The sequence below is a fragment of the Bidens hawaiensis genome, unplaced genomic scaffold, assembly GCF_021521415.1.
Source record: "Bidens hawaiensis isolate Kalapana, Puna unplaced genomic scaffold, B.hawaiensis_p1.1 tig00029908_1, whole genome shotgun sequence".
NCBI lineage: Eukaryota > Viridiplantae > Streptophyta > Magnoliopsida > Asterales > Asteraceae > Bidens > Bidens hawaiensis.
In genome coordinates, this window is record NW_027505166.1 from 57,783 (window position 1) to 81,974 (window position 24,192).

At 36.4% G+C, this 24,192-nt stretch overlaps 1 pseudogene; it reads left to right on the forward strand.

The window, feature by feature from the left end:
* The first annotated feature begins 2,250 nt into the window (after positions 1-2,250).
* Positions 2,251-3,762, forward strand: LOC143611186 (UDP-glycosyltransferase 89A2 pseudogene; annotated as a pseudogene).
* Positions 3,763-24,192: the final 20,430 nt, after the last annotated feature.

A 24,192-nucleotide genomic window follows, 5' to 3' on the forward strand; every position in this document is an offset into this window, starting at 1 on the left:
TAAAAGTTGTGAAGTAAACATAAAAATATATTATAAAAACTCATGTATTATTTCGGGTATTAGAAAATTGGTATCAGGTATGACCGGGTCCGGGTATTTACGGGTATAAATGGGGTCGGGTACGGGTATTGACCTCAAAATGCATACCCTACGGGCATGGTCGGTTCCGGTTTCGGGTATAGAATATCCGGGTATAAAAAAACCGGTTCCGGATATTTTTTTCGGGTCCGGTTCCGAGTACGGGTTTTTTTTGCACCTCTAACCTGACCCATCTCAAATACTCAAATGCATAATCTCTATAAAATATTTTTTAAATTTATATTTTATAATTTTAACTACAATTTATAAATTTACATGGATTTTGGAAAATAATTTTGCAAGTGTGACATGTTGGACAGTGCAGTTAAAATAGACAGCATATAAAGACCAAGTGATAATGGAAGATAGCATAGAAATGTTAAACAAGTTGAAACATATTTTTCGGTAACTTCTTTGGTTAGCTAGCTTACATCATCAAGAATTCCTCGTTGCTCGGAAAGGTTCTTTTGTCAAAAATCTGACGGGCATCAGCCTTGTGGAAGGTATGGAAGGCGACTAATGGAAACTGGGTTTGGGTGAGGCTACCAGAATTGGGATTAAGGTCCGGTCATTGTGAAGAACAGCGGGCACATGGGATTTTGGTTTCAGTTTAGTTTATATATGAAAATTACATTAATAGTCCCTTAAAGGAATTACTAGTTTATTTAATGGTAAAAATACTAAAATGGTAATTTTAGTTGTATTTAACAAAATTTTTAACGCCTGTTAATGGGTCAGGCTAAATGTACCCCCTGGAAAAACCAACTTTAATATTACCCCTTGAAATTATATAATTACCAAATTAGCAGAAAAACAAGGATTTCATATTTTTTTTACAAGTTGCTTTTTTTTATGATTTCGAGTTTAGGGTTCGGGTTTAGGTTTTCGGGTATAGGGTTTAGGGTTCGGGTTTAGGTTTTCGGGTTTCCGGTTTCGGGTTTAGGGTTTAGGGTTTCGGGTTTAAAGTCTAGGGTTCAGGTTTTGGGTTTTAGGTTTTTGAGTTTCGGGTTTATTTTGTAAAAGATAAAGAGGTAAAATAAGGATATTATAAATATATATACTATTAAAATTAAAAAAAATATTATAAATATTTACAATATTAATACTAAAAAAATAAATTAATAGTAATACTTGATAGTTTTTAGTTTGATATATGTACTGAAGATTATTAAGTGAAAAATATGTTGTAGGGACTGATATGTATATAAATAATGTTAAAGGGTAATATTAATTTATTTAATAAGTTAATGGGGGGTGTATATTTAGTAAAAATAGTGAAAGGGAGTGGGGTATATTTAGCAGCACCCTTTAATATTGAAACACACAAAATCCAAACCTGTTGCTTAAAATCTTTAATATCTGAATCCGTTACTTTCAACAAACTACATAAACTATATAAACTATATGTATAATTAACTTTAATTTAAATAAGGTTTGTGAATGTTTGATATTTATAAAATAAAAATAAATGAACAATACTATACTTTTGTAGAATGGTGAATTTCTTGTATTAGCCTATCGTACTCTTTAAATCAAGTCATTGTTCGGAGAGCTACGTTGCCCAACTTTGGTCAGACTATGTTGTTTTAACGGGGCTCATGCTGACTTTCAGATTTTGGCTTGGGGGTTCCCCGGGAAATCATACCGCCGGCTGTCACTTGACAGTCGTTGTGCCACCACAAGAGCATAACTCTATGGCGTAACACATTGGGGGATGGAAACTCGGGTGGGGTCGGGGTTCAAACTGATAACCTTTGTACAAGACGTAGCTCAAATCCTTCATTGCCAACATACTTTTAAAATGACACATTTAAAAATCAAACTTACTAAAGCCTCCTATCATTAGAACATAAACGAAAAATACATTGTTTTTGAAAAGACCAAATATATTAAAAATAAAAAAAGAAACTTCTTACTAGAAGTAGGAAGCCCAACATATAAGAAAAAAGACGAGATATAACCGAAAATATAATAAAAAATAGAAAAATTACAAAGAAAAGTTTTCAAAATTAAAACGGCAAGGCTTTTCCCGGTCTAAATGAGCACGTTTGCTTCAATTTTTTACTCAAAGAAACGACAATACTACATAAGTATCATACCCCACAGTGTGATTTATATACCTGCTCATTATAGCCAACCCTTATCTCATTCACAACCACACACTTCCCATGGCGACCTCAGAGACAGGCGGTTCGCATATCCTCGTGTTCCCGTATCCCGCACAAGGTCACATGCTCTCACTCCTAGACCTAAGCCACTACCTAGCCACCAACGGTCTAACCATAACCATCCTGGTCACACCCAAAAACCTCCGCATCCTCAACCCACTTCTCAACTCATCTCCCAACATCCAAACCCTCGTCCTCCCATTCCCACCCCACCCATCACTCCCATCCGGCGTAGAAAACGTCAAAGACATCGGCAACCATGGCAACGCACCCATCATGAACTCGTTGGCAAAACTTCAAGACCCGGTTACACAATGGTTCAATTCCCAGTCTAACCCACCTGTTGCTATCTTGTCGGACTTCTTCCTTGGGTGGACCCACCACTTGGCCGACAAGTTGGGTATTCCTCGGATATGTTACGTCTCATGTGGTGCTTTTTTGACTGGGGTTTTGGACTACTCGTGCCGCAACATTTCTGTCGTTAGGTCCCAAAGTAACACGGTGTTTCATGAACTGCCGGATTCACCTAGCTTTTCATGGGATCATCTCCCGTCGTTGATTCGGGCCTACAAGGAATCCGACCCGGAGTGGAAGTTTGTGGTGGATAGTCATATTGCGAATGGGTTGAGTTGGGGTTGCGTTGTCAACACGTTTGACGCGTTGGAGTCGCGGTATATTGAGTGTTTGAAGAATAAGTTTATTGGTCATGGGAGGGTTTTTGAGGTTGGACCCGCTAGTTTACTTGGCGGGTCCGATCCCATGACCCGTGGACAGTCCGAACCTGAACTACCTGGTTCAGGTAATTCAGGTAGTTCAGGTTCGGACTGTGATGTGGTTAGATGGCTTGATGGGAAGCCTAACGGGTCGGTCGTGTACGTTTGTTACGGGAGTCAAAAGTTTCTAACAAGTGAACAAATGGAGGGTTTGGTAGTTGGGCTTGAGGATAGTGGGATTAGTTATGTTTTGGTGGTGAGACCGGAACAAGATGGTTTGGTTCGGGCTGGCTCGGGTAGAGGGTTTGTGATAAGGGGTTGGGCTCCACAAGTCGCGATACTGAGTCACGAAGCTGTGGGTGGGTTTTTGAGTCATTGTGGTTGGAACTCGGTTTTGGAAGCGATAATAAGTGGGGTGATGATATTGGCTTGGCCCATGGAGGCTGATCAATTTGTTAATGCTAAGTTATTAGTTGAGGACCATGGTGTGGCGGTGCGGGTTTGTGAAGGCTCGAATGCTATTCCTGACTCGGCCCGGTTGGCTCGGACAATTGCGGAGTCAATGAGTGGGGATGAAGTTGGGAAGTTGAAAGCAAAAGAAATGAGAAACAAAGCACTTGAGGCAGTAAAGGAAGGTGGGAGCTCATTATTGGATTTGGAGAGGCTTGTCAAGGAGTTGTCTAACTTGAACAAAAAATGAGTGGATTTGAAGGGCAGTAGTGTCATATTATAAAGTATAGGGGTCACTATTGTTATTTATGAAATTGTTGAGTTTCTATGTCAAATGAATGAGTATCAAAAGGTCATTGTTGCTTGGTGGTTAAAAGAAATCCGCCTAAAGGTGGTTAGTTTCTTATGTGTATAGAAGAATAGGTCGAGGATGTTCGATGTCTAATGGGCGGCTCGGAACGCTTTCAATTTTTAAGGTTCTGGGCTGTGTGTGTCATACATGCTTGTATGTTTCTTGTTTTCTGGTGTTGTTTCTATTTTTTGGTGGATGTACTGGACAATTTGTTTAGCCACTGGCTACTTGGCTAGTGTGTGGATGGATTTGTTTCTTTCAAAAAACAAAAAAATTAAAAAAAGAAATTTGATTAAAGTTTGTAGTTTGTACATCAAACCAAAAACAAGTATCAGATCATTTAAAAAAGGTTATGTTGGCACACTTTATTTTTCTATTTACATATCAATATGGTCTATATTGGTTAATATGGGCATATTACTCAACACCAAACCAACAAAATATGCTTCATATTAATCAATACGGAACATATTAAGGGTGTGTAAATAGATAAAGGGTGTGCCATTAAAAAAAGATCACTTTGATCATACTAATAATTTTGCTTTTTCAGAATTGACATCCACTTGTTTGGGATATTTATTTCTCCTTTTTGTTAATTGAAAAAAACAAGACAAAAAATCATGGCTAAAGTTACCTGCATCAATCTTTTGTGTCGAGTCTTACGCTCTTTTAATCAATTGAGCTAGATGAGGGGAACAACTTCATCAAGTTAGGGGTGTTTAATATTTTAATTGTAATAAGAAAGAAAAACAAAAATTCAAAATTCAAGACTGGAATTCAATTTTGAAAATTCGGATGCAATTCAATATTAGTAATCGAATTTCAAGTCGAATGCAAAATTATGATAAAAAAGTTGTAGAGATAGTATTTTTAGTTAGTTCGTAATATTTTCATCAGTTTCTATAAAAATGTAAATCAGTGTGGCCAGTTTGAATATTTTGAATGTTTTACAACCTTGCAGTATTATTTTTTTATCGACTTATATATATATATATATATATATATATATATATATATATATATATATTTAAATAAAATTGGTAGTAGTTATCTATACTATATATAATGTATGAAAGAAGGGCAAATTAAGACACTTTGATTTTAAAGGACTTACAAGTCAATCAACACATGATACAACCTTTAATACGTCTCGAATAAAGCAAACTTGTCAACTAAAAAAGTCATATATGGTTATTACATAATAGTTACAACATTGACCCTTTTACTTTGCTTAACTTTTGTAAAATTTAAAAATAGTTACAACTATGATCCTTGATCTTTCACTCTTATATTATTTTTATTTTCATTTTTAACTTAACTTCCCTCATGATTTTTAAACATTAATAACTTTTTCATACGCTAATATTTTTTTAAAAGAAATTACACCACAAAAACGAGCATGTTTTTTCTTTAATTTGAGTATCATATTGTTATAGTTTGTTTCATTTAAAAAAATAACATTTTACGTATGGGCGTTTGCGGTCTGGTTACGATGATTTATAAATTAAACCGTGAGTCAAACCGTTAGTAACTGGTTTTTGTCGTCGAAAAAGCGAAACAGACCTTTGAAAATTGAAAACGACCGACCAAAAGTTAATGAAAAAAATCAATGGTGAAATCAAACCAATAACCGGTTTGAACGTTTTTCGGTTTCAAATCGAATAACGAACACCCATAAACTTGTTACATGATTACAAACGTATGCGTTTCCCGCTGCATCGCGCGGGTACCCGTCTATGAAATTATATATATAATAATTTTTTATTTAATAAGAATTAAATCGATGTTTTTGAATCCATGTCGAATCCGAATTATATACGAATCTAACTTAAAAATATAAAGAAATTGAATAATTCGATTATTTGATATTCAATTTCTAATTAATCCTTACATTCATCACATGATATGTGATATGCATCCTTCATGAGTCACATGATACGCTGAGCTTCACGGGTCTTGTGAAATACGATCCTCATTTTGTTTTGTTGTTGACCCTTGTCATGTCATTATTTGTATTGCCCATGATCACAATTCACAAGAACCCTTGGCATTCATAGTGAGGGGCCCAAAAACGTGTCTTTTTTTATGAGTAGGGATGTCCAAACTGCTTGTCGCTCGCCGCTCGTTCGTCGTTCGCTCGAATTTTGCTCGAAAAATGCTCGTTCGATTTCGGCTCGGTTTGAGAGTGAGCCGTTCGGCTCGGTTCGGTTTAAAAGCAATCCAAGCACGAGCAAAGCCTCGCTCGGTTCGGTTCGCTTTGCTCAAATTATTTTTTATTTATTAGTTTTATATGTAAACTTTATGTATATATATAAAAGTATACTATTTTTTAAAGTTTTTAAAATTTTCCTCTTTTGTGTTGAATCCAAAGTTCAAATTTAAACCATAGCCACTCGTTTTATGTATGTTTTGTTGTTAACTATGAGTTTTATACATTTTAAAGGTGAAAGTTTATACAATTTAGAGTTGAAAGTCTTGAATTAATGATATTTTGAAGTTTTAGAAATTTAAAATTGGAAACTTTGTACGAAATCAAGCAAAACCAAACCGAACCAAGTCGCTCGGTTTCAAAACCAAACCAAGTTCAAGCATAAAGATATCGCTCGTTTCTTTAAATTCAACCAGCTCGGTTCGGCTCGCTTTCAAACCAAACCAAGTATGAGCATGCCTCCGTTCGGTTCGGTTCGGTTCGGTTCGGTTCGTGAACAACCCTACATATGAGCAAAGGAGCTTCTCTCTCTCTCTCTCTCTCTATTCTTCGAAACTACCGTCATAGCCTCACTAGACCACCGCCTCCATTAGGCTATGTGTAGTTAATGGGCTACAAATTAAGGCGAATTGCGACACGTGACGCCAGTCAGTGAATGGTGGGAATTTGTTTTTGGGGTGTAATGGTGTAGGGGCTACAAATAGTAATATATATATATAGGGGTGGGTTAACGTACAATAAGGGCTTATCGTACATTAGGTACGCGACATTCCAAAACGTTTGATTAAAAAACGCGCGGTGGCAATTTCGTAAATAACCCAACAGTAGTTCGCGATCAAAATTCGTCGATTACAAATCAACTCTGATCCAAATTCGGAACTTGTCGCTCAATCTAATACAATTTCTAAACTCTAATCACAGCTTACAGTATGAAATCTCAAAAGTCAAAACCTAAAATTGAAAAGAACGTCACTGAACATTAAAAATCTTCAAATTGATCAAAATTGATAATTTAATCAATCGAATTGATGTGTAAGAGGCTTTAGAATCATCAATCGATTATGAAAAGACAGATTAACACACTTAATTGAGTTCTGATTAGGGTTCATGTTTAAACGTTCTGCTCAAAGTTTAAACGTTCTGACCAAAATAAACACCAAAATGATGATTTAATCAATTGAATTGATGTGTAGAAGCATTTAGATTCATCAATCAATTATGGAATTGCAAAAATAACGCACTCAATCGAGCTCTGATTAGGGTTCAAAATATTATGTTTAAACGTTCTGAAACATAACTGAATACCTTTAAACGTTCTGACCAAAAAGAACATCTTTAAACGTTCTAATACATTCAACGAAGCACTGGGTGTTCAAAAACAAATGAACATCTTTAAACATTCTAATACGTTCTAAGAAGTTCAGGTTGTTTAGTTTAGAAGTTCTAAGAAGTTCTGGGTGTTCAAATAAATTTAGAAGTTTTGATAAAAAGTTTAGAAGTTCTGGCTGTTCAGAACTTCTAAAACTAACAAAAAAAAGAAATTAAACACATGTAAACATGAAATTGAACACTGAAATCACTTCATATAATCTCATAATCATCAAACAATCATCAATCGACTGTTAATTTGATCATTGATTCGACCATATGAACAAAATATGGAACGTCTGCAACTGGGTTTCTTCAAAAACTCAAATTGATTTATTGAAACTTCAAATTGATGATTAATTGGACCAATTTCAAAGTTTAATTGATCAATTAGTTCAATAATTTCAATTTCAATTGGGCAATTTAATCAACTGACATGTTAGCAACGATCGATGGTTGTGTCAGAAGAAGATGGTGGTCACGAAGGTGGATGGTGGACGGAATCGTTGAACGGCGATGGTGAAGGTGGAAGGAATCGACGGGAGAAGAGGTTGAAGGAGGCCGGCTCGCGTAATTTGGTTATTGAAGATGGACGCTCCAGACACTCGCGTACCTATTGTACGATAATCGATTTTCGTATTCCATACTTTACCTATATATATATATATACGATGGTTCAAGAGAGAAGTAATCTTAGTATAAGAAATACGAGAAATGAATTATAGCCCTTGATTAAGATTGGTCTATGGACTACAATGAAAATGTCATTATTGTAATTATTGATTGTTGTTTTTAATGCTTGTTAATAAGAAAGGATACTGTTGTAATTTTACTCGTACATCAAAATGTTGACATGTCCCACAATTCAAGCATTCATCACCACCTGATTCCTACTTTCTTAAATTGAATCAATGAAAAGCAATTTTTAAACAATAATACATTATTTACTTCTTTGACTAAACTCTTGCATCGTCACTTTTTTAACTCAAATATAATACTTTAATTTGTCACGTTATATTTAGGATTAAATTCCGTATGTTACTTTTCAAAATATGTAAATGTAAAATTTACTTGAAAATATTTATCTAGAAAGTTTTTAGTTTACAAACTTTTATTATTTATATGATTTTACTTAATATTTATGTACGTCTTTTTAAATTAAAATCTAAATTATTTTCTTTTTTTACATCTCAAAGTTGTTATATCAAAATTTATAATATATTATTTACAATCCATGGTATTTACTTTTCTACATTTATTAATTAAATTTAATATATTTAAATCCTACACAAGATGTTTTTATCCTACACAACATATTTCTACATTTATTAATTAAATTTAATATATTTAAATCCTACACAAGATGTTTTTATCCTACACAACATACACAACATTTAATCCTACACAATCTACACAGTATATATTCACACAACATTCAATCCTACACATCCTACACAATATATTTACATCCTACACAAGATTTGAAAGATTGTGTAGAATTAAATATTATGCATGATGTAAGTATATGATTTAAATCCTACACAAGATGTTTTATCCTACACAACATATTTACGCACTATAATATACACAACATTTAATCCTACATAATCTATACAGTATATATTCACACAACATTCAATCCTACATAATCTATACAGTATATATTCACACAACATTCAATCTTACACATCATACACAATATATTTACATCCTACACAAGATTTGAAAGATTATGTAGGATTAAATATTATGCATGATGTAAGTATATTGTGTAGGTTGTGTAGGATTGAATGTTGTATAAATATATAGTGTATGACGTAAATATATGCGTCAATAATTTCCAGGCACTTGAAAAGTAATTGAATCAACTTACGCATTTGATCTAGAATAACAAAAATGTGAATAAATTTTAAATATTGAAATCGGTATGATCTGTTCACTAAAATTTAATGAACATGTATTGATCGATCTTTTGTTTGAAGAGGTTATTAGGTTGATAATTCCTTTGAAAATTTGAATGTAGAATTTTGATATATTTGATTTAATTAAATATATATATTTAAAAAAATAAAAGGAGATCAAGAAAGCTATAGTGTGACACGATTTCTTTTTTAAATATAATAGAACAAAACAATATATTTATATAGAAATAATATTTTATTCTAGAACACACATCGAAATATAAAAACCAATTAAACATGAGAAGTCAAGAATTTTAAACTATCAAATTAGAATTTTATTTTTTGAATAAAAATGATGATGAATAGTAAATAACAAAAAATATATATATAAAGCAGTTAATATCGAAAATTCAAAATTTCTAAAAGTATTGATTTTAATTAAAAAGATAATAAAAGAGCTGACAAACTTTTTATTGGGCAATATGTGTAAGTCAATTTATTTCGATTATATGGGTAAGAGTTAATAATTAAAGAATATAGTGAAATAAAAATATGTAATTTGAAACTCACTAACCAATTTATTAGTTACCAAATAGAAACAATTGGATTTTTGACATAAATGCCTTTTAAATTAATTAAAAAGAAAAATAAAAAGAAATGTTCTGATTGGTTAAAATCATTTCTCGCACTTCTCGCAATAAAATCATTTCTTTCTTAAACTTAAACCTATATATATGTATGTATGTATGTATGCATGTATAATTTCAAAAAAGAAATCGAATTATTGCAAGAAAGAGAGAAATGAATATGAGTCACTAGTTTTATTTTAGGTTTTAAATATTTAAAAAAAAAAATGTAAATGCAACAATAAATGCACACACTCTCTAATTAATACAACTAATATAACCATAATAAATATCTCTCTAATTAAAAAGATAAAAACACTACTTTAGATTTTTTTATTTACACATTCTTTATTTTATTCAACATAAATATAATTTATTCATATAATACTATAATTTATATTAAAAAGAAATGTTCTGATTGGTTAAAATCATTTCTCGCACTTCTCGCAATAAAATCATTTCTTTCTTGAACTTAAACCTGTATGTATGTATGTATGTATGTATGTATGTATAAGTTTAAGTTCAAAAAAGAAATCGAATTATTGCAAGAAAGAGAGAAATGAATATGAGTCACTAGTTTTATTTTAGGTTTTAAATATTTTAAAAAAAATAAAAAAAATGTAAATGCAACAATAAATGCACACACTCTCTAATTAATACAACTAATATAACCATAATAAATCTCTCTCTAATTAAAAAGATAAAAACACTACTTTAGATTTTTTTATTTACACATTCTTTATTTTATTCAACATAAATATAATTTATTCATATAATACTATTATTTATATTAAAAAAATAATTTTCACTCAATTTATTAGCATGTTTTTTAGTACTAAATATCAAAACATAATATATATTTTTTTCAATTGGTATGCCTATAAAAATTATTTTCATAAATAATAATAAAAAATATCATACAAATGTGTCCATTAATGTAAACAATAAATATACAACCTACACAAAGTTATATAACATACACTTGTTTTGAGCGATAAAAACGTACAACATACAAAAAGCATACAACTTACATATGTAATTCGACATCAACAATTATATAAACTACACAAAGATACACATATCCTACACATGCGTAAGTTATATGTTTTCCGTATGTAGGTTATATGTTTTTTTATTCTTAGAACAAGTGTAAGTTATATGTTTTTGTGTATGTTGTATATTTTTTATTGACATTTAATGTAAACATGTGTAAGATAGTTTTTTGTAGTATTCATCATATTGTAACTACGTGCTGATGAATATTGATATGTTGAGTTTGAAAAATTGGTTTTGAATAAAAAGAAACTAATGTATGAATAAATTGTATTTGTGTAAGATAAAATTTTCGTGTGTAGGTTATATGTTTTTCGTGTGTAGGTTATATGTTTTCGTGTGCGTGTGTATTTCGTTGATGATAAATTTTGTGTGTAGGTTATATGTTTTTCGTGTGTAGGTTACATGTTGTCTTATTCTTAAAACAAGTGTAGATTATACGTTTTTGTGTAGGTTGTATGTTTTTTTGTTGATTTGTAAAGCAAACACATGTAAAATAGTTTTTGGTATTATTCATTATAATGTAAATATGTTTTGATGGATATTAATATATTGAGTTGGAAGAAATTAGTTTTGGATAGAAAGAAATTTTAATGTATGAATAAATTATACTTGTGTAGAATAAAAATTCAAGACACAAAAAATAAGTTATAAAAATAAATGAGTTCTTAATATTTTTGAATTATAATAATTTAATTAGTTATATTAATTAAGTAGATAAGTATTATGGTTTATTAGTTATATTAACTGAAGAAAAAGAATGATTAATACTTTTTTTATTTAGCTTTAAGCATTTAAAACTTAAAACAAACTAGTGGTCCATATTCACTTCTCGCATTTCATGCAATAATATCATTTCTCTCTTGAACCATCCCCTATGTGTGTGTGTGTGTATTTAACACATAGTAATATAATAATAATATTATTATTACTACTTCCGGCGACAAATTCCACCCGCCCCCGCCCCTTATCGCCCGGGGGCGGTGTTCCTCTCCAAATTCGCCCAAAATCGCCCTCCAAATTCGCCCATTACACTTAGCCTTATCATTTTTTTATTTGTAAGTTTTCATTATTTTGAGACAGAGGTAAATTATAATTAGCATTTCATTTATTTGTCTTTTCCAACCTATCAACAACACAAATGACTCATTTTAATTCCCATAGTTTAACTAAACTGGACAACGGAGTAAATAATGACTGCATCCGCCATTTCATTTCTTATCCATTTCATTCCATCACCTCATACAAAATAGACCCATATGTTTTAAATGAGTCACAAAAACTACTTTTATAACAGTTCATATCAAGTTTACAAAAGTGAAATGACTCTGGAGTGTAAATGTAACACCCCAGTCGATGATGGAATATGTCGGGGCGAAACGATTGCTCATAGCTCATGACACTAAAAATAAACCGACAATATATTCAAAACTCATATGATTAAAATTCATCACAAAACGTATCATAATTCAAACAAAAAGATCAAAATAATCCAAAACAAACCATAAGTAATGTCCAAAATTTATTAAGTAATTCTTAAGGTCCAACTAAGGCTAAGGGGTGTGGGGGGCTCTAATGGGGGCTCCAGCCAATAATATTATGACGTGTGGCAGAGAGAGAAACTGGATAAGGGGGGTGTTGGAGCCCCCGTTGGAGCCCCTGGCCCTGGTGTGGAGGGGCTCCAGCAGGGGCTCCAGCGGATTTTTATTTTTTATTTTTTTATAAATATATTCAAAAAACGTATTATTAAAAAAACTCATAAATTATTAAAAAAAACACACATTAATGAAAAAACACATTAATATCTAAAAATAAAATAAAAATAAAAGTACTAAAAAAAACATTATTCTTATTCTTCGGCTTGGTCTTCTTCGATCAACCTCTTTCGGATACGTTCCTTTTGCTTTTCCATTAGCATTTGACCGACCGGATTTAGGTTACTGAAGTCTCTAGTAAGGAAGTCCAACAAAGTTGGGTTTTTTTTTGAAGTTGTGGTAATTGTTTTATGTGAAATGGGTTATATATAGGAAGAAAAAACTTTTTTTTTTTATTAAATAAGAGCCCAACGGCTCATTTATCATGTCCACCGGCTCTTTCTCCCTTCCCAATGTCCCTTTACGCCAACTTGGTCCTGCTAACAGGCTTGCGCCTGCTTTGTTTTTCGTGCTCGCGCCCCTCTCGCGCCCCGGTGGTGTGGTGCTCGCGCCTGGGGGCGCGAGCGGAGGGGCTCTCGCGCCCCCGTTGAAGCCCCGCACCTCTCAGCCTAAGTGATTCTTCCACCTTGAGCAATACCTAACCTATAGCATGTAGAAAATATTTGTCAACAATAGGTAGGTGAACAATCATAGGTTTGATATAATATAATAAACGAAAAACTATACAAATCAATAACACATGGCTAAAAATCCAACAATATTTAAAGCAATGAATCACATAAAAACTCCCGTTCGTCTAGGGTCAAAACCGAACCATTTGGAAGCGTAGGTTCGTTTCAAGGACCATACCACAATAGCGTTTGCATTTGTGTGCCATCTCCAACAACCAAAATATAAACACGTAATCAAATAGCACATAGAGCATATACAACATGAAAATATAACATATGCGCTATTATGTGAATCATATATATTTGTTCGAGATGTAATAAATAAGTTGTGATGACTATTACATGCTACACCTCAAAGTATTTTGGAATAATAAAACGGGGCTCTGAAATGCTCATATATTAAACAACAATGAAGATAACAAAAGAAAATAGTCTTTAAGAAGTAGGATTGGCTTGGGGTGACCCAACAATAACCCCTAATAAAAGAAATCTAACTTAGAGCATTCTCATCCCATCCCCTATAATTATGTGTGGGGAGTTTACAAATTTTAGGGTGGGGTTGTGAGTGATTGTGAGTGTAAATTATAGGGCGGTGAGAGAAATGTAGTGATTTTTTTGTAAATTTGGGGAACATTGTTTGTCCCTATTTATTTTTTAATATTTGTTGGATTGGTTGTGAGTAGAAGAGAGAGAAACCTGTAATGATAAAGGTATAAAAAATATTATTTAATTAAAAATGAGAGAGAAATATAGTGTTTTTAGTGTAATTATAGAGATATGGATAAGAAATGAGATGAGAATGCTCTTAGAAGAAGTTGAAAAGATGAAAATATTACAAATATGGAAAACTAGGAAAACCAGTTCTAAGATCGAATTTAAAATACAAAAGAAATAAGAAAAAAATATAATAAACGAGTCCGGTTCGGTATTATTTATGAAGTTTGGTTAAAATACTTACTAGTCATATTTCAAATATTTATTTTTTTAATTATTTTGCTTAAAACATGGATCTAATAGATTTAAAGTTAGTTAAGCGAGTGTTCGATTTTATCGGACTCGAAACCAGATTAGGTCGGGATCACTTGCAACAAATCATATAATTAAAAAACGATTTCGATTATGAAAAGTTTCCGATTTAAAGAATGAACATGGCGAACTAATGAGTAAAACTCGAACGCTTAAGAATATGAAACATCCTAGTTCTTGTTCGGTTTATTCGGTTCGAACTTGAAATTTTTAGACCCTATTCGAAATCCGATCCGATCCACATTAGAGGTGTTCATATGCGATCTGAATCCGATCCGAATTGATTTCGCGTGGATTCGAATAACCCGAAATAATCTGAATAACCCGAATAAACCGTATAACAAACATTCAAGCAAACGTCTAATTAAATAGAAATACAAATCCGAAAAATTAAAATAAAGCATACACAAAAAAAAAGTCTAATTAAATCCATCATCCATCATCATTCTAAAAATTAAAACAGTACATGAATAAAGCCAAGATCCAAATAATTAAAACACATGCTATTTATTCGTATTATTAGGATATCTGAATAATTTAAACTATCCGAATTTTTTTGAAATCCATATCCGAATTTGATTTGAATCCGAATTAGTTATTCTGATATTCGATCGATCCGATCGGAATATCCAAATAAGAATTCAGATATGATTATTCGGATTTCGGTTTTTATTTTCTCGGATTATTGAAAACCCCTAGAACTAGGAGCAATTAAATCTTTCTTGCATGTAAAATAACATAACATAATACTAAACTTACTCGAAAATTCGTTAAAGATTGAAGAACAATGAAAGGTATGACTTTCGGAAGTCAAAGGCTAAGCTTGAATTTGTGAAAGGACGGTTGAATTGCAAGTTGTGAACAAGAGCGCAGAGGTCTAGGTGCTTGGTATTTATAACAATTGATTTATGACGGTTTAATACATGTTTTTGCCAACACCCTAACTTGGAGAAAATTGTACGTGTTTCAACCAATTAGCACGATTCTTGAAGAACAAGTTGAGGAATGTCGTAGAATACGCCATTGGAACATTCTAGAGTAGACAAAACGAGTTAAAATCAAGATTTGGCGAATTAGTTTGTCTTGGAGCACAATTTTCGAGTCACTTATCGCGATGGCTACATGGATGGTGCGTTGTGTTTCACGACCCAATTATGGTATTGTTGTTCTTGAGGTCGGCCACGTATCGTGATGGATTTTGGTTGGCCCGTCGCGTAGCGCGACCCAATTCAATTTGGGCAGAAACCCTAGAATTGTGGTGTATTGCGATGGACTTGAGTTTATTCCGTCGCGTAGCGCAAAATGAGGATTTCCACGAAATGTTTGGAAATTTGCAACTTTGACCCTTGAACATTGATTTAATGCAAATAATGAACTAAATTGCATGAAATAGCTTTTGTCATCGAGTTGTTAGTTTATAATATCACAATTAAATAATTAACACACAAAATAACTCAATAATACACTTTTATTAATGATAAATGATCTGAGTTATAATACAAGGCGAGTACAAAGAAGATGAAAAAAACAGATGTTATAGTAAATTTGGACAAATTGCAACGCTAAAAAAATTGACCAAAATTTTCTAGCTCGGCCCACGGTCGCTTATGCTCTCAGTCGTGGATAGATCAGATGGTCTCGTTGACTTTGTGTTTGTCCAAACTTTACACTTTCCCCCTTTGTTCTAAACACTTTCATGTTCATGTAAATATCTAACGAATCTCTCTAACTTTCATGATATTTAAACATCATTTGAAGAGAGATTTAAGATTAAAAAAAGATTTAAGAGCATAATTGATGAGTTGTTCCATAACTTCCATCATTCTTGTTCTTATTGTTGTTTGATGATCACCACCATTGTATTAGTGAGACGTTTTAGAAGGTATCACTATACTTGTTTAATGATTCGTGAGTGAGGTGTTCAAAACCTCTAGAGATTAGTGAAACAAAGAAAGTGATCACTTCCTTGGAATAATGAAGTGTTTGTGCAAGGTGATCACTACCTTGGATTAGTGAAAGGCTTGGTGCATCGATGATCTTTTTCATTTACGAGACACGTTTATGTTGGTTCATTTTCTGTGTGACAACAACTTAATAGATAGCACATGTTTGTAATCGAGTCTGTAATATTTTTGTGTTTGAATGTTATGTAAACGGGCTTGGAATTACAACAAACTTAACAAGCGAAGTTGTTAAGTTCGCCTATTAATGGGCCAACGAACATATGGGTCTATATAAACGTAAGTTCGGTTTGGTTTCAGGTTAGACATTCAATACACTACCAGCCCTATTCACCGGTCCAGAGGGATAGATGAATTGTGTGTTCTTGATTTCTAGTTCTAGTGTTGATTTTAATATGTTTATAATCAACAGAAGAAGTGTTAAAGTGATATTTTTCTCGTTAGCGTTAATCAGAGGGATTCTGCACCTCTAATAGTACGTATCAATCTTGTATCGATCCATTTCAGGGACCTACAGTTTAGTGAAACAACTCTCTATTGTGGAAAGAGGGGAGGGCGTAAAGTGGTTTTGTTAACATCTGTTTGAACCTCCATAAGTTCATTTTTGTCTTTCTAGCCCACGAATTCTTTACAATTCTTATATATCTAATTTCTTGAGTTTTAACAAGTGTTAATCTATAAAAGATTAACAAACCTAAACCTAGATTGTAAGAAAACCTATTCACCTACTCTGGTATCCACATGGAGCTTTGGCATCAAAGTGATCAATTAATAAGTTGACTATTTAACTTGATCAAAAGTTAAAAGTTGCATGTACCCGTATTTTTAGTGTTTGATATTTTTGAACTGTAAATGGTTATAACTAGTAATTTACTCGCGCTGCTCGAAGAATTCAATCAGAATAGCATGCGCGTTGCAGTCGTTAAAATCCGAGTATTGAAATTTAGGCATTGGTAAAACCCAACCATTAGTAAAATCTGAGCCTTACGACGGCGAGTCGATGCGAATTCGGTTGGTATCGACTACGTTCATTACGGTATAAACAATGTTGGTAAACCCAAGCGTTAAAATCCATATACTAAGTTGGTCCAATTAACATATAAAAAAACAAAAAATTTAAAACTACGTTTATTTGGTTGTTAAAACCAGGCGTTGATAAAACCCAAGTGTTGTCGTTCCCGGTCACTGAGATGGTGAGTTGATGCGAATTTGGTCGGTTTCGGTCTCGTTCATTACGGTTTCGAAACTAAAACAAAATAAGCACAAAAAATATATATAAAAAAACTAAGATGGACCAATGGATTGGCCTCGATCAGTGAATCTTAGGCGTTGGCAACCTGAGCGTTGAGATAATGAGTCTACACAACTTCAGTCGGCTTCCTTTATGAAAAATAAAATAAAAATTGCGGTGGACCAATGGTGGCCTTGGTCAATGAAACTTGGGCATTGGTATAACCCGCACGTTGTTTGTTTTGAACGTTGAAACTGTTAATCTATGTGTCCATCTCCATTACATTCGTGACGGTAACAAAACTAAAAATAACCAATTTAACGTGGGATAGCAAGCTTGCGACCAAGGTTCTCATTTAGTATATATAGATAATCATACTGACATACAAGTCTTTGTTTAAACATATTAAACGTGCCGAACTAGAAACTTAGATATCCCAAGTTAAATGATCACCTAATATCTAACAACTCCTAATTATATAACTATTAAATTAGAACTTAACCCAATAATATTTTTACACGTCGAAAATACATACGACTTTCGAAGTTGGCAGTTAGGTTGTCCTCTATGAAAAAGGGCAACGTTGCCTCTTCATAGTGTCACGTTACTGTTACGCGGGGACCAGGGGCGACAATAAAAAAAAATAAAAATATTAAAGTTAACAAAAAATATAATAAATATAACATAAAAAATAATAAATTTAACATAAAATGATAATAATACTCACATTTGTAGAACATGTGAAGGGTCTGACGAGCCACTGTTTTCGAAATCTGTAATTACTTTTCCATGGCTGTGCTCGTAGTCCCGTATGCCAGTTGACGAATAGCCGCCGTGCATTTTGCATAGGAGAAAATCCTAGCTTACATATCGCGTCGTCTTTTTATTGGAAATATTCATACTCGCGCTTTAAATCACCAACAATTCGTAAAAATAATTGGCGATTCATCCGAAAGTGGCGCCAAAATCAATCCGAATAAAAAATCAAGTATGTAGAAAAAAATCTCTTATCAACTTGTCATGATCACCTTTACGATCTCGTTCAAGCGCAAGTCTTCGTGTTTGTGGTTGTGAGCTTTCGCATTGTTCAACTAAGAGCTTAGCAGCCTCTCAAACCGTTGAAAAAATTACTTCATCTTCTGAATCAGAATCCAGAATAGCGTCTTTCCCGAGTAATAAATGTCGTGTGTATACTCGGGTGTCGAAGATGAGTCGGAAGACATATTTTAGAGAGGAAAAACTGTAAAAAAAATAATGGTGTTTAGTATGAGTTTAATTTGATGGTATATAAAGAAAAAATATTTTTTTTAATTGCACCTCACCCCTCAACATCACCCTTCTTTACAACACCTTCCAAACCACCACCCCTCCCACAACACCCAAAAAAAAAACACACCACCACTCACAGACTCACAACGGTGGACCCGTGAATTATTTTCTTTGGGGACGACATCGAGACTTAACACTAACTTAAAAGGGGCAATCAAGATTAAATTTCACATATAAATAACACTAAATATTTTTTTAAGGTGGTCGACCATCCACTTTCTAAGACAGCATGCAATGGGGCGGCGTCGGGGCTGAAAGCGGGCGCCGTTGGGCGCTTAACACCGCCAAGGTATTTTATTATTATTGTATTTAATAAATTTGTTGGTTTTTTGATTTTATAAAAGAAAAAATTAAAAAGGCTTCGAAGTCCCCTCACCATAGAGGAGCATATTTGGGGTAGGGTTTTGAAGCCCCCAGTGCCCACGTGGCACTGAAAAGAGGCTTCGAAACCCCTTATCATAAAGGATGGTCTAATACATAGGTTAGCCCCTGAGTCCACTCAAATCATGACAACACAGCCTCTCTTTTTTTTTTTTTTCAACAAATGGCGGATTTGGGATCTATTTGGGGAGCATATTGCAGGTCTACATGCAGCATGGAAATTAGTAAACAATTACTTTCTTTGTAGAAAGTAGTTTATAAGAGTTACGCGCGCGTCCTACAGAGATATTCATAGCTTTAAATTTTTTTAATTTCAGGCCCACAAGGATTGGTGGCTTGAATTCCATATGGAAGATACCTAAGATATCATGTTACTTAGGAATTTAGATTGCCGTGTCCTATCCAATGTAAGAGGAACTGTTTGTTTATATTTGAATGAAACCATTCAGATTTACATCTGATTTATTAAGACTTCAGACTGTTTGGTTCCAAACAAAAAAACATCTTAAACATCTGAATGGTTAAAATTAGATATGAATCATTCAGACGACTTGTTGTTGTTGAATGGAACAGAGGCTCTGAAGAAACACTAACCGGACCCCGGGCAGATTACTGGTAACCTGGGGGTTAGATAGCTGTTTCCCACAAGGGGTTAGACCCTGAGAAGATGGTTCTTCTGATAACCTGCAAAACAGACACCGTGAGCTTGTCACTGAGAAGGGGGGGTTCCTCCTTGTGACCACCCTCCGGCGTGAGAATCAGACTAGATTGCTCTTTAAATATAAGTGTATATTAAGAGATTGTTAGAGCAGATATCAGGTATAATATGATGATATAAGATAAGATATGATGGTCATACCATTTGTGGTATTTATAGCCGAAGGTAGGTTTCCAAGGAGGTGTGGCCGGCTGCAACAGTATTCCTGTTCCACCAACAGTGGCCTACGCACGTGCCCTGCTGGTAGTTGGTGGGTAGGCAGCGGCTGATAGGACCAGGCCTGCTGTGTACTATTCATTTTCCACCAACTGCCGGCTACGCACATGGTATGGCAGTAGTTGGTGAGTAGGCAGCGGCTAATAGTGACACAGTACAGGAGCATGCTGCTCGCCATACTGTGTCAGTAAGCTGTCGTATCTTTAGTCAGATCTTTTTCCCATACCTCGTCAGGTACAGTACAGAAGATCTTCCCGTATCGTACGGACTGGCTTATTTGGGCGGGAGTATTCCCCCTCCCGCCCTTGTGCGGGATTGTTCCCGGCTTTGCTCATTCCCTCAGGTGACACTGAGTGATGGAGAGCTAAGTGCCTTGTGCGTGTAGCCTTGCTGCGCGGGTGGCCTTCTCTGATGGCTTGTATCCGAAGCTGCGGGAACAGGCGGAGACCTTCACCATCGGGAGGCATTTCCTGCGGGACCAGCTTGCGTGCTGCGCGTAAGGACGTCACGTCTCTGAGCATGGTTGGTCCTGCGGATCTAGTTGGTTTCTGCGCAGACGTCCCTCTTCAAGGTGAGTCTTGCGGGTCCAACTGGGCTCTGCTGGGACCTACCTCTTCAAGTCCCCCCAGTCCAATGTTCTTCTCATGAGTGTTTAATAAAGTGAGGTGAACTTTTGGACTTAAGCAAAGGGTTTTGAAAAGGGTTTTTTAAGGTTTTCCATGGGGATTCCTCCCGCGGAAGTCCTTGTCACTTGCAGAAATTCCCGAGTTTCCTGCTTGGTCTTTGGGTATGATGCGGGTAGGTCTGTAACCTCCTCGCAAGTCAGGAGCCTTGAGTCCCACTTGTGTGGATTCTCCATGAGGTTTTGGTTGTTTTGAACATAGTGATCAATTATGTTAAAACCACCAATTCCATCCTGGAGCCTCAAACAACGTAGTTCTCGACGTTCCCGCTATGCGGGGATGTTATTTCCGTTTCCGCAAGCATTGCCCAGAAGATCCTTCTTGGTTTCAATTCCCAGCGGAGCGCTAGGTATGTGAAGGGTTTTGCCTTAACACTGTACCCGCGCTCGTCTTACGGTTACTTTACTTCCAAGGTATTCCTGGCGTCAATTCCCTGCGGGTGCTAGGTATGTGAAGGGTTTTGCCTTTACACTGTACCCGCACCCGGCTTTTAGTTACTTGGTTGCCGAGGTATACTTGGCTTCAATTCCCTGCGGGTGCTAGGTATGTGAAGGGTTTTGCCTTAACACTGTACCCGCATCCGTCTTACGGTTACTTGTTCGCCAAGGTTTACTTGGCTTCCATTCCCTGCGGGTGCTAGGTATGTGAAGGGTTTTGCCTTAACACTGTACCCGCATCCGTCTTACGGTTACTTGTTTGCCAAGGTTTTCTTGGCTTCAATTCCCTGAGGGTGCTAGGTATGTGAATGGTTTTGCCTTTACACTGTACCCGCATCCGTCTTACGGTTACTTGTTCGCCAAGGTTTACTTGGCTTCCATTCCCTGCGGGTGCTAGGTATGTGAAGGGTTTTGCCTTAACACTGTACCCGCATCCGTCTTACGGTTACTTGTTTGCCAAGGTTTTCTTGGCTTCAATTCCCTGCGGGTGCTAGGTATGTGAAGGGTTTTGCCTTTACACTGTACCCGCATCCGTCTTACGGTTACTTGTTTGCCAAGGTTTTCTTGGCTTCAATTCCCTGCGGGTGCTCGGTATGTGAAGGGTTTTGCCTTTACACTGTACCCGCATCCGTCTTACGGTTACTTGTTTGCCAAGGTTTTCTTGGCTTCAATTCCCTGCGGGTGCTCGGTATGTGAAGGGTTTTGCCTTTACACTGTACCCGCATCCGTCTTACGGTTACTTGTTTGCCAAGGTTTTCTTGGCTTCAATTCCCTGCGGGTGCTCGGTATGTGAAGGGTTTTGCCTTAACACTGTACCCGCATCCGTCTTACGGTTACTTGTTTGCCAAGGTAAGGGGTATTTTCCCGCCTACTTTTTGATCTTTTTGAATTTTGAATTTTGAAATTCGAAGAGTTGGTGGAAAGAACAGTCCAAAACTCTGAAACGTCGTGCGACGGTTTCTTCTGACTGTGTCAGATCGTGCAGGAAGTTATGGTGACGTGACAGTACATGGTCATTCCAGACGCTTTTTCAGGCGCGTGGGCGCGATTTTTCGGGCGCGTGGCCGCGAAATTAATGGTATGCGTCCTGTCAACAGCTGTTGCCAGCTTGCTTTTTGCCACGTGTCATAGTTTCATTGCACCTTCGTTTTCTCTCTCTTCCGCATTAATTTCATCGCATTAATTGCGATTAGTATATAAAGGGGTAGAGGGCTCTTTGTAATCCACACTTTCACTATTCTCTTCATCTTCTTTGCGATTTCCGGCGAATACTCACCTTTTCAGGCAAGCATTCTTCCGAAATCGTTTTCTTCTTCTTTTACAAGATGTCTCGTGATCTCGAATCTGCAGTCGATGACAAGAGTACTGCTGGCGAGTGCCAGTGTGCTCTGCCTGGCGATCTGTATCGGTACGTCGTCAGAAAGTTCATGCTCGAGTCTCTCGAGCCTGAGTTTCCTGAACCCCACCAGACGGTGTACGATGCCCCCAGAGGCAAGATCGGGGTATATGCTGCCTTCTTTGTCTATGGGAATCTTAGGTTCCCATTGACAAAGTTTGTTTACCGTGTCCTTGAGAGGCACGGTGTTCATTTGACCGAGTTGCACCCCATGGCGATCGCCAAGATTCGCCACTTCGAGTGGGTGTGCCGGATTTTGGGCGTTGAGCCCTATGTTGACCGCCTGATGACCTTCTACACTTGGAGGTGCATCCAGGGGTGGTATACCCTGACAACCCGGATTAAGGGTTTAAAGATCTGCGCGACCGAGCGCAGTCTTCGCTCGTGGAAGCGGGAGTTCTTCTTCATATCCGCTCGCGCCATCCCCATTGCCATGAAATTCAAGAACGGGCAAGCTCTCCCAAGCCTTCACGCCTCCAGTTACCAGGAGGCGGAATGGTTCTCGAAGATATCTCGGGTCCAATCTCCGGTTTACCGGTTTGCGGAGTCCGGGATGGTGATGCCGGGGATGAGCCGGGTGTGGAAGGCTGCCGATGCGCAAAAGATCCCAATCGTCCTCGAATACGGTTCGAACTCTGTTCCTTACGGTATGCTTTGTTTCTTATTGTTGATTTAGAATTTCTTCTAACTTCTTTCCTGTTTATTTCAGAGGGGAACGACTTGCAGTCGCTCCTGAACCCACGGGAGACTGACGGTCCCGCTCGGATGGGTACTCGCGCTCTAGACGAGAACGAGTTGCCCATCCTAGAACAAACGGCGGATCGGTTCGTGGAGGTCTATCCGCTAGGCCATGAGATCCTTAGCGCCCGTCGGCCAGGTAAGGCGTTATTCGACCCTCGACCCCTCAATGTTGAAACCTCTGCTGGAATTCCTTTAATCGTATGTTCTGATGAGGAATCCGCAGATGGTCCTCCGTTGGTGCGGAAGAAGAAGGCTGCCGGCGGGAAGGGGAAGGAGAAGGCCTCCACTGCCGATCCAGCGCCTCGGTCTGACTCGGAGACCGAGAGCGAAGAGGTGGCGGGGAATCCCGGTGGTGATAAGACCACCGCTCCAGAGGTTGCGGCTGTCACCTCCGGAGAGCCAAAGAAGACGACGGTGACCGGCGCAAAGAGGCCGGCTCCATCGGGTCCGTCCCCGCCTCTCCGTACCTTTAGGCTCAAGAAAACCCGTAAGTACAAACTTATCTTTTAACTTCAAACTTAATATCATTTAACACTTATCTTCTTTGTGCAGGCGTGGATGTTGACGCATTCCAGGGTGGAGCGCAGAGTGGTATCTCCCCGCCAATGACGGTAGGCTTGGTCAGCCTACCTGAGGCGTCGACCCAGGCGCCTGCGCCTGCTTCCGCTGGTTCAGTTGCTCACTCCTTTGAGCCGACTGTTCCAGCTGTGATGACGTCACCGCCGGCTGTGAGTGCTATTTTTACAGCATCCTTCACCGAGCCGGCGGTTACTATTGCCGCGGATTCCGCGGTGGCGACCGCGGCGGCTGCAACCATGCCCCCGCCATC